Raw genomic sequence first — 11,383 nt, forward strand, 5'->3', positions numbered from 1 at the left:
GACTTGAGGTTGCCTGCGATTGCTTATTCTAGATCCCAGAAGATAGGCTGGACAAATGGTTGGTTATGTTGGGTAGGAGTTTCCATCAATCAGTTTCAGTCAATCGCTCATATTTACTGAGCACTTACTGTTTACATTCATTCATTCATTCAAGCATATTTATTGGACACTTATTATGTGCCCAGCACTATACTAAGCACTTGAAAGCATACAATACAACGATAAATAGACACATTCCTTGCCCACAACAATTTTACAGTCTAGAGGCAGGGGAGACAGACATTAATATAAATATAATAGATTACAGATATATATGGAAGTGCTGTGGGGCTGGGAGGGAGGGAGGACAAAGGGAGCAAGTCAGGATGATGCAGAAGGGAGTGGGAGAAGAGCAAAGGTGGGCTTATTCAGGGAAGGCCTCTTGGAGTAGATGTGCCAAAAATAAGGCTTTGAAGGGGAAAAGAATAATTGTCTGTCCGATTTGAGGAGGGAGGGTGTTCCAGGCCAGAAGCGGGATGTTGGCAAGGGGTCAGTAGTGAGACAGGAGAGATCGAGGCACAGTGAGAAGATTAGCATTAAAGAAACAACATAAGCTGGGCTGCGTTGTAGTAGGAGAGTAGCGAGATGAGGTAGGAGGGATCAATAATGATTATAAATAATAATTATTATTATGGTATATGTTAAGCACTTACTATGTACCAAGTACTGTTCTAGGCACTGGGGTAGATACAAGGTAATCAGGTTGTCCCAGGCGGGTCTTGCATTCTTAATCCCTATTTTACATATGCTTTAACTGAGGCACAGAGAGGTTAAGTGACTTGCCCAAGGTCACACAGCAGACAAGTGGTAGAGCTGGGTTTAGAACCCATGTCATCTGACTCCCAAGCCAATGCTCTTTCCATTAAGCCAAATCCCCATTTTACAGATGAGGAAACAGCACAGAGAAGTTAAGTGATCACACAGCAGATAAGTCAGGGAAGGCTTCCTAGAGGAAATGTGATTTTAGTAGGGTCAAAATCAGGCAATTATATTCATTGAACTCTTCCTGTGTGCAGAGCACTGTATTAAAATCACTCTCTCCTTATACAACCTAGCCCGTATAGTTCGCTCCTCTGCTGCTAACCTTGTCACTGTGCCTCAATCTCCCTGTCTCACCAATGACCCCTGGCCCTGGTCCTGCTCCGGGCCTGGAATGCCCTCTCTCCTCAAAACCACCAGACAATGACTTTCCTCTCCCTTCAAAGCCTTATTCATTCATTCATTCATTCATTCAGTCAGTCAGTCAGTCAGTCATTCAGTTGCATTTATTGAGAGCTTATTGTGTGCAGAGCACTGAAGTAAGCACTTGGAAAGTACAATTCAGCAACAGAGACAATCCCTGCCCAACAACGGTCTCACAGTCTAGAAGACATCAAAACAAGTAAACAGCCTATCTCCTCCAAGAGGCCTTCTCAGACTAAACCCCAGTTTTCCTCATCTCCCATCTCCTTCTGCGTCGCCCTGACTTACTCCCTTTGCTATTCCCCTCAACACACACACCCCACAGTCCTTATATATATATTTGTAATTTTATTTATTTGTACTGATGTCTGTCTACCTGCCTCTAGACTGTGAGCCCTTTACGGGCAGAGATTGTCCCTGTTTATTGTTGTATTATTCTTTCCCGAGCACTTAATACAGTGCTCTGCACACAGTAAGCACTTAAAAAATATGATTGAATGACTATAACAGACCTATTCCCTGACCACAGTGAGCTTACAGTCTAGAGGAGGGGAAGAACAGACTAAAGATGGGGAGAACAGTGATCTCCCTGATGTGAAGGAGGGAGCTTTTATATATGCAGCAGCACATCCCAGAAATCTTATCTGGCCACCACAGAGTACCAGAGACTTGCTTTCTGAAGTTCTTTAAGCAGACACTCGCCACTCAAAACAAGAATAAGAAACGATTCACACACCAAAAGAATCTTCTGCACTGAGGCTTCACCTCCTCCTCTCATTCCCTGGAAGAGCTTTCCATCAGAAGCTTAAGAATCATAAATCTGTCTGGGCCTTTGCAAGTTCCAGTCATAAAAATATCACGCGCTAAGCCAGGCAGGCTCCACTGGGCTGCTTGGGGCAGATGGATTAATCCAAGCCATGCTTTCCCCCAGCAATACACTTTGCAGTTCTGTAGGATTTAAACTATGTGTGAATAACATGATATCTAAACAGAAATAACCCTTCTGTTCAAGTGAAATAATTAGACCTTGTTCCTACAGAGTTCTGTTCTCATGTCCTGGTGGCTCACACACCCCTGCCAAAATTCCTGTTTTCACTGAGTTCTCCTCATACAACCTTGTCAGTCAGTCAGTTGTATTTACTGAGTGCTTACTGTGTGCAGAGCACTGTACTGAGCCCTTGGGAAAGTATATCAGACCCATTCCCTGCCTACAGTGAGGTTACAGTTCCCTTTCTACCAGTCTTCCACTGGGGTTATTTTTTAAAAATGAATGAATTTGGAGAGTTTGTGCTCTTCAATCACTTAATGTACTCTCCCAAGTGCTTAGTACAGTTCTCTGCACATAGTGCTCAATAAATACTGCTGATTGATTGATTGGGAAGAAATGAGTAAATTGTGACACATGTTCATTTGATGAAATGTTGCCCTACATATTCAGGGCTGCTGTTCCAGTCACTGTTGTTATCCGTGAGTGCGATCTGACTGCCTGGTCCGATTGATAACCAGACCTTTCCATATTGAATGCATAAGAAACTGAGGTAATCTGTCATCTGATAAGTCATTGTCTGTCTGATTGCAAATAATAATAATAATAGTATTTGTTAAGTGCTTACTATTTGTCAAGCCCTGTTCTAAGCGCTGGGATAGATAGTAGGTCATCAGGAAGGACACCGTCCTTGTCCCACATGGGGTTCACAGTCTTAATCCCCGTTTTACAGATGAGGTTAATTGAAGAACCTCAGTGAAGTGACTTGTGCAAGAGTGCATAGCAGGCAAGTGGCAGAGCCGGGATTAGAACCCACATCCTTCTGCTCCCAGGCCTGTGCTCCTATCCACTAAGCCTTGCTGCTATGACTCACTCTAACTCTCCTGTGAGTCCCCTGGCCTATGGGCCAATATTACTCCTCTTGGAACCCCTCTTCCATCTCTACCTATCAACACTTAAGGACCCACAAGTGCCTGTTTCACTGCCTTGTGAGATTGGCATGCCCTTTTTCCCTTCCTTAATACACTGTCTACCTTCTGGCCTCCTTTTAATTCTGCTCCATTTTGCCACATTAATCCAAGCACTTAACTTATCCTGCCTTAATTACTGCTTCAACCTCTTTGCTGACTTCTCTGGCTCCTGTCTCTCCCATCTCTAGTCCATACCTCATTCTGCCGCCTGGATCATTTTTCTATAAAAACGTTCAGTCCATCATTCCCCACTCCTCAAGAACCTCTAGTGGTTGCCCAGCATCAAATAGAAACTCCTTTAAAGCTCTCAAATCAATTTGCCCCCTTCTACCTCACCTCACTTCTCCCCTACTACAACCCAGCCGACACACTTTGCTCCTCTAATGCCAACTTACACACTGTCCCTCGATCGTGTCTATTTCACCACCGGCTTCTCACCCACATCCTGCCTCTGGCGTTGAATGTCTTCCCTTTTTATATCTAACAGACCCATCTTCTCCAACAGGCCTTCCCTGACTTAGCCTTCATTTCACCTAGTGTCCCCTCCCCTATGCCCTCTGTATACTCTATAGCTTCCCCTATTTGTAATTTGTTTAAGTGTCTGTCTCCCCAGTATATTAGAAGTCCCTTGAAGGAAGGTTCCGTGTGTACTCATTCTATTGTACTCTCCCAGGCACTTAATACGACACTCTGCATACAGTAAGAACTCAATAACCACCATTGCTTGATTGATTGATTGACTTGATTGATTGACTTGGTCATGCTGATCAGGAAGGACCAGTTTTTCCTTGCCTCAATCAGCCCTCCCTTTCCCTCTGCTCCTCCTCCCCTCCCCATTGCCCCTACTCCCTCCCTCTGCTCTACCCCCTTCCCCTTCCCACAGCAGTTGTATATATTTGTACACATTTATTGCTCTATTTATTTTATTAATGATGCGCATTTGTCTGTGGTTCTATTTATCTATTTTGATGGTAGTCTACTTGTTTTGTTTTGTTGACTGTCTCCCCCTTTGAGACTGTGAGCCCATTGTTGGTTAGGGATTGTGTCTATCTGTTGCCAAATTGTACTAAGTGCATATTACAGTGCTCTGCACACAGTAAGTGCTCAATAAGTACGAATGAATGAATGAATGAATGCATGCATTACAGACAATTCTCCCACATCATGTCTGTCAAGGATTGTTGTTTAGTGTCCTGTTCTACTTGTAGGGTGTGTTGCTGTATTCATTTCTCCCAAGATGTCCTTATTTTCCCAAAGTCTCTGGTCCAATGCAGTCCATTTCCAAACTGCTGAACATTGGTCTGGACTGTCTTTTGCTGTTTTCACCCAACTAAAGACCGCTAGTGTTTATTTGCTTGAGGTTTTGCATCATTTTTTTAAAATGCTATTGTCTGTCCAATCTCTTAACAGTTTCCCCATTTCAACTCACCCAACAGCAGCTGTGTGGGTATCTGGCTGATATGCATTGCAGCTGTGTGGATATCTGGTTGATATGCATTGTATTGTAATAATAATAATAATAATTGTTTTATTTCTTAACCACTATGTCCCAGGCACTGTATTAAGCTCTGGATGGATGCAAATAAACCGGTTTGAAGACAGTCTCTGTCCCACAAGAGGCTCACAGTCTTAATCCCCATTTTACAGATGAGGTAACTGAGTCCTGGAGAATTGAAGTGACTTGCCCAAGGTGACACAGCAGGCAAATGGTGGAGCTGGGATTAGAATCCAGTTTCTTCTGACTCCCATCCCACAGCACTTAGTAGTATTCTGCATATGGTGAGCACTCAATAAATACCACTGATTACCTGCAACCTGAAGCTGAAGCTTTGTATTGCATGAAGGTAGCATTGGTGGAAATGCTGCAGAGGTCAAATATGGTGTTTATGATAGGTCCACATCCCCCAGAAAATAAATGATACAGTACGACACTAGCTTCCTTGGTGAGTCTTTGATAATGGTTTAGACTAATTCTAACAGGACCTGCACTGTTACACAACTCATTCCCTGCAAGCAGTCTGACATAGTAGATAGACATGGTCCTGGGAGCCCAAAGGTCATTCTAACTCCGGTTCTAACTCCGGCTCCGCCACTTGTCTGCTGTGACAGACAAGTCACTTAACTTATCTGTGCCTCAGTTACCCTATCTGTAAATGGGGATTGAGACTGTGAGTCCCACGTAAAACAAGAAACTGTCCAACCTGATTTCCTTGGATCCACCCCGGAGCTTAGTATAGTGTCTGGCACATAGTAAATGCTTAACAAATACCATAATTATCTATTATTGTGGGGAATGGATCTCACAAGACCCCCTCTAATTGTATCCCAGTCAGCATGGTAGGGCAGTATTAGGATCCTGATGAACGATTCAGACTAACCAAATCATTGCAATAATGGCCATAATTAGGTCTACTAATGTTTTGTTTTGTCTGTCTCCCCCGTTTAGACTGTGAGCCCGTCATTGGGCAGGGATTGTCTCTATCTGCTGCCGAATTGTACATTCCAAGCACTTAGTACAGTGGTCTGCACATAGTAAGCACTTGATAAATACAATTGAATGAATGAATGAATGAATGAACTACATGATATTTCATTCAGCCATATTTATTGAAAGCTCACTGTGTGCAGAGCACTGTACTAAGTTCTTTGAGTCGATGAGCTCTATATAAATGTGCTGATGTGGTTCCCTACATTTCTTCTCCATGCAAAACTAGAGAAACTCTAAATTCACAAGTTTGCTCTAGCATCTTATCTAGGTGCAGTGCGCAGTTGTTTGTGCTTTATTCTACTTTTTGCCCGTCCTTCCTGAATATGAATTATAGGAGGACAGATAATTTGTCTGTCTTCCTTCTTTGGCATCTGACCCAGTCCAATGTGCGTGTGTTTTTTCTGAATGAAAGCTGTCTGATGATGGGAGCAGTTATGAATTTCCTATCCAGTTACTCCTAAATTAAATTAATTATAAGTACAAAATGCCTATTTTTATTAGCAGCAATATACATAACAGCTCTCTGGAGACGGTGACTACTTAGCCTTAGTCTCATCACATTACAGTATCTCTGATCAAAACAGCACCTGCTTAATTTTGAGAAATTATAGAAAGAAAATTTTTATAGCATAACAACCAAGTGCCTTGAGCATCGATTGATTTAATTCCTCAAATGAGATAACCATCTCTTGGCACTGAAATGATTTTCTGTTTGTGTAAAATTATGATCCAAGAATACTTGAATTCTAATCCCACTTGATAGACTTAGGTTCTTACTCTCTCTAGCTCAAAAGCGGAGATCACACTCACCTACTCCTAGGGAATTCTGAGGCTTATCCGTTAAACAGTCAATTGATCATATTTGCATATCTGATCATATCGATCAGAGAAGCAGAATGGCTTAGTGTAAAGAAGCTGAGCTTGGGAGTCAAAGGTCGTGGGTTCTAATCCCAACTCTGCCACTTGTCTGCTGAGTCACCATGGGCAAGTCCCTTAACTTCTCTGTGCCTCAGTTACCTCATCTGTAGAAATGGGGATTAAAAAATGTAAGCCCCCATGTGGGACAATCTGATTACCCTGTATCTACCCCAGCACTTAGAACAGTGCTCTGCACGTAGTAAGTTCTTAACCAATACCATAATTATTATTATTATATTTATTGAGGCTTACTGTGTGCAGAGCACTGTACTAGGCACTTGGGAGAGTTCAAAATAACTGTTGGTAGACATGCTCCATGCCCACAATGAGCTTACAGTTAGGAATTCAGATGATAAACTTTGTAATGAATCTATTGAAAATCCAAGCAGGCTCTAAGGTTAATTTTGTTTTTCACCAGAATTTTGTTTATCACCAGAGAGTGGAAAAGAACATTTCTGCCCCCATCTTCCACCAATCTCTAGATTGTAAATTTACAGTGGGCAAGGCTTGTGTCTGTTATATTGTTACATTGTACTCTCCCAAGCCCTTAGTACAGTGGTCTGCCACATGGTAAGTCCCCAGTAAATACGATTGATTGATTAAGTAATTGCTTAGTAAGAAAATCTGAAAGTTACACACAGTGATGGCCTAGAGAAATAAGGTGAGTGAAGAGTAGTACCTGATGCTGTTGAGATCTCAGAGATATTCAGTTCTGTTACCACAGACTGCATCCAGTCTCCTTATTATGGGAGACAGCATGGCCTAGTGTTTACCGGTTTGGGATTTAGAAGGTCATGGGTTCTAATCCTGGCTCCTCTACTTGCCTGCTGTGTGACCTTGTGCAAGTCACATAACTTCTCTGTGCCTCAGTTACCTAGCTCTAAAATGGAGATTGAAACTGTGAGCCCCATGTGGGACAGGAACTGTGTCCAACCCAATTTCCTTGTTTCCACCCCAGTGCTTAGTACAGTGCCTGGCACCTAGTAAATGCTTAACAAATGCCATTATTATGATGATGAGATTATTAATAAACATAATAAACTTCTCACCTTATGTGCCATGGGGCTCAGGGGAGTAAGCTAGAGACCTGGGTGGCTGAGCCAAAGCTAACTCTCTATAGCTAAAGCAGTTCATGCCCATATCTTGCTTGAGGTAAGACATACCTTTCTCTGACTTTCATTATATGTAAATAATTTGTTTCTATTTTTCCCATTGAATTGTATGTTCAAGGTTAAGGGCCATGTTGCATTAATTTTGTAATGTTTAGCAATATTTTGGAATTTTAGTGCAATGACAATGAAAGCTCCAAATCCACAGAATTTATGTATTTAAGAATAAGGCTGCACAGCTTCTAATGCCAACAAAAATTTGGGAAAATTGTGATTGCAATTGGATGCTAAATTAAAATGCATACTGTCCTCCTATTTCATGGAGTTGCATTTTTGCAAAACCTGGAGTTGTAGAAAGATTGTACTGTCGTGCCCCTCCATTCCAAAACTTCACACACGTGCCCAAGCCATTTCTTCTGACATTGTCCTATCTGCACAAGTCTGTGCTGCAGGAGGAAATTTCCCTAATCCCCAAACAGAATTCTAGCCAAAATGTGGAGAGAAAACACATGCCTTGGTAGAACTGAGTGTATTACAATTTTGGATAAATATACTGAAGTCTGAGAAAGCTCATCAGCCCAAAGCATTGTTTTTATTTCACAAATCTAAGGCTTAGAATTCCTTTTATACTGGATTTGGACAGCGGCAACCAGGATTATTTGGGCTGTTTTGTTTCCTTATCTTCATTTTTTCCTTGTTAATTCAAAAGACTGGAAAACTGGCCTCTGACAAGTGGGAGTGGCCATTTAAATGCCCATAAAAGCAGATGTTTTTATCAATAGCTAATTAAAAACCTCAATATTCACACTACCATTAGGTAATGGAAGTTCCTCTTCATAGCAGAACAATTTTAATTTGTCAGTGAGTGTTAGGTATTCTTCAGGGGCTGTTAGGTTGTAGGTGGTGACTGTCACATAAGATCATACATAAATTCTCAGGCCACAACAAGGCAGTGCTGGTCAAGAATATATGTTGCTGGGCCATGTCATCTCCAAGTCTTCATTACAATTTTAATAATAACAATTATGATATTTATAATCACTTAGGATGTGCCAAGCCCTGGGTTTTGTACAAGATAATTAAGTTTGAGAATAGCAGGTAAGTATAATAATAATAATATTGGTATTTGTTCATTCATTCATTCAATAGTATTTATTGAGCGCTTACTATGTGCAGAGCCCTGTACTAAGTGCTTGGAATGTACAAATCAGTAACAGATAGAGATAGTCCCTGCCCTTTGAAGGGCTTACAATCTAATCGGGGGAGATGGACAGACAAGAACAATAGCAATAAATAGGATCAAGGGGATGAACATCTCATTAAAACAATAGCAAATAAATAGAATCAAGGTGATGTACATCTCATTAACAAAATAAATAGGGTAATGAAGATATATACAGTTGAGGGGACGAATACAGTGCTGGGTGGGGGGGGAGAGAGGGGGAGGAGCAGAGGGAAAGGGGGAGAAGAGGGCTTAGCTGAGGAGAGGTGAAGGGGGGGGTAGAGGGGGCAGAGGGAAAAGGGGAGCTCAGTCTGGGAAGGCCTCTAGGAGGAGGTGAGCTTTAAGTAGGGTTTTGAAGAGGGGAAGAGAATTAGTTTGGCGGAGGTGAGGAGGGAGGGCGTTCCAGTACCGTGGGAGGAGGTGGCCCAGGGGTCGATGGCGGGATAGGCAAGAACAGGGGACAGTGAGGAGGTGGGTGGCAGAGGAGCGGAGCGTGCGGGGTGGGCAGTGGAAAGAGATAAGGGAGGAGAGCTAGGAGGGGGCAAGGTGATGGACAGCCTCAAAGCTTAGAGTGAGAAGTTTTTGTTTTGTGCAGAGGTCAATAGGCAACCACTAGAGGTTTTTAAGAAGGGGAGTGACATGCCCAGGGAGTTTCTGCAGGAAAATGAGCCGGGGAGCGGAGTGAACAATAGACTGGAGCGGGGAGAGACAGGAGGAAGGGAGATCAGAGAGCAGGCTGACAAAGTAATCTAGCCGGGTTATTACGAGAGCCTGTAACAGTAAGATAGCCGTTTGGGTGGAGAGGAAAGGGCAGATCTTGGCGATATTATAAAGGTGAGACCGGCAGGTTTTGGTGACTTATCGGATGTGTGGGGTGAACGAGAGAGCCGAGTCAAAGATGACACCGAGGTTGTGGGCCCGAGAGACGGGAAGGATGGTCGTACCATCCGCGGTGATAGGGAAGTCAGAAAGAGGATAGGGCTGGGGAGGGAAGATGAGGAGCTCAGTTTTGGTCATGTTGAGTTTTAGGTGGCGGGTAGACATCCAGTTAGAAACGTCTTGAAGGCAGGAGGAGATACGAGCCTGAAGGGAGGGAGAGAGGACAGGTGCAGAGATGTAGATCTGTGTGTCATCTGCATAGAGATGATAGTTGAAGCCATGAGAGCGAATGAGTTCACCGAGGGAGTGAGTGTATATGGAGAACAGAAGAGGGCCAAGAACTGACCCTCTTTGTTGAGCACTTGCTATGTGCAGAGCACTGTTCTAAGCGCTGGGGTAGATGCAGGGTAATCAGGTTGTCCCACGTGAAGCTCATAGTCTTAATCCCCTTTTTACAGATGAGGTAACTGAGGCACAGAGAAGTAAAGTGACTTGCCCACAGTCACACAGCTAAGTGGCAGAGCGGGGATTCGAACCCATGACCTCTGACCCCCAAGCCCGTGCTCTTTGCACAGAGCCACACTGATTCCAATGGTTACCCATCCATTTCTGCATCAAGAAATCGCTCACCATCAGTATTAAGACACTCAGTCGGCTCTCTCCAATCTTATCTATCTTCTCTCCTCTCCCACTACAACCCACTCCACTCGCTTCAGTCCTCTAACAAGAGTAAACTCACTACATCTCGGGGCTCCCACCGTCGACTCCTTACCACCTGCAGTGTCCTCCCCATTCATATCTATCTGACAATCACTCTTCCCACCTTCAAAGCTCTATTGAAACTTATACCGCCCCCAGGAAGCCTTCCTTGTCTCATCTCTTGTTTCCCTACCCTTTTTTCTTTCTGCGTCACCTCTGTACTTGAGCCTTTGCCCACTAAGAACTTAGGTACTCGCCTTACTGCTGCACATATGTACAAATTCTTGTTTTCCGCTGCTTCTCCTACCTGGAACTTATTTAATGTCTGTCTCCCCTACAAGATTGTCAGGTCCTTGAAGGCAGGGATCATATCTACCTAATCTATTGTTGTATTCAGTTGAAGCACTCAATAAATACCATTGATAAACTAAACTTCTTCAAGTTATATTGTGTCTGAGAGTAGGAAATACAGCCAGCTACCTGCTTGGTCTTGGTTTTATCCCATATTTGGAAGGGAAGAAGACCAGATCAGATGATGCTTTAGATCCTTTTGTACACTTGAATCTCTTTGATCAGTTCTCTTTATTTAAGGTTTCCTGCCTGCTCTTGTGAAAGGTGTAGGTGATCAGCTCAGATCTGAGGGATAGGTTTAATTTATGCGTTAGCCTCAGTTCTGCACATCCAATTATATATTATATTACCAATCTGTGATTCCTATTCCCTTCACCTGCTGCTCTGCAGGCTAAATTTACTGTAGCTTTAATCACAGGCCAAACATAACAGATTTTATGAATTGGAAAGCAGAGTGGTCTAGTGGAACGAGCACGGGCTTGGGAGGCAGAGGACCTGGATTCTAATCCCCCTCTCTGCCACTTGCCTGTTTTGGGACCT

The sequence above is a fragment of the Ornithorhynchus anatinus genome, chromosome 4 (assembly GCF_004115215.2).
Source record: "Ornithorhynchus anatinus isolate Pmale09 chromosome 4, mOrnAna1.pri.v4, whole genome shotgun sequence".
In the NCBI taxonomy this organism is placed as follows: domain Eukaryota; kingdom Metazoa; phylum Chordata; class Mammalia; order Monotremata; family Ornithorhynchidae; genus Ornithorhynchus; species Ornithorhynchus anatinus.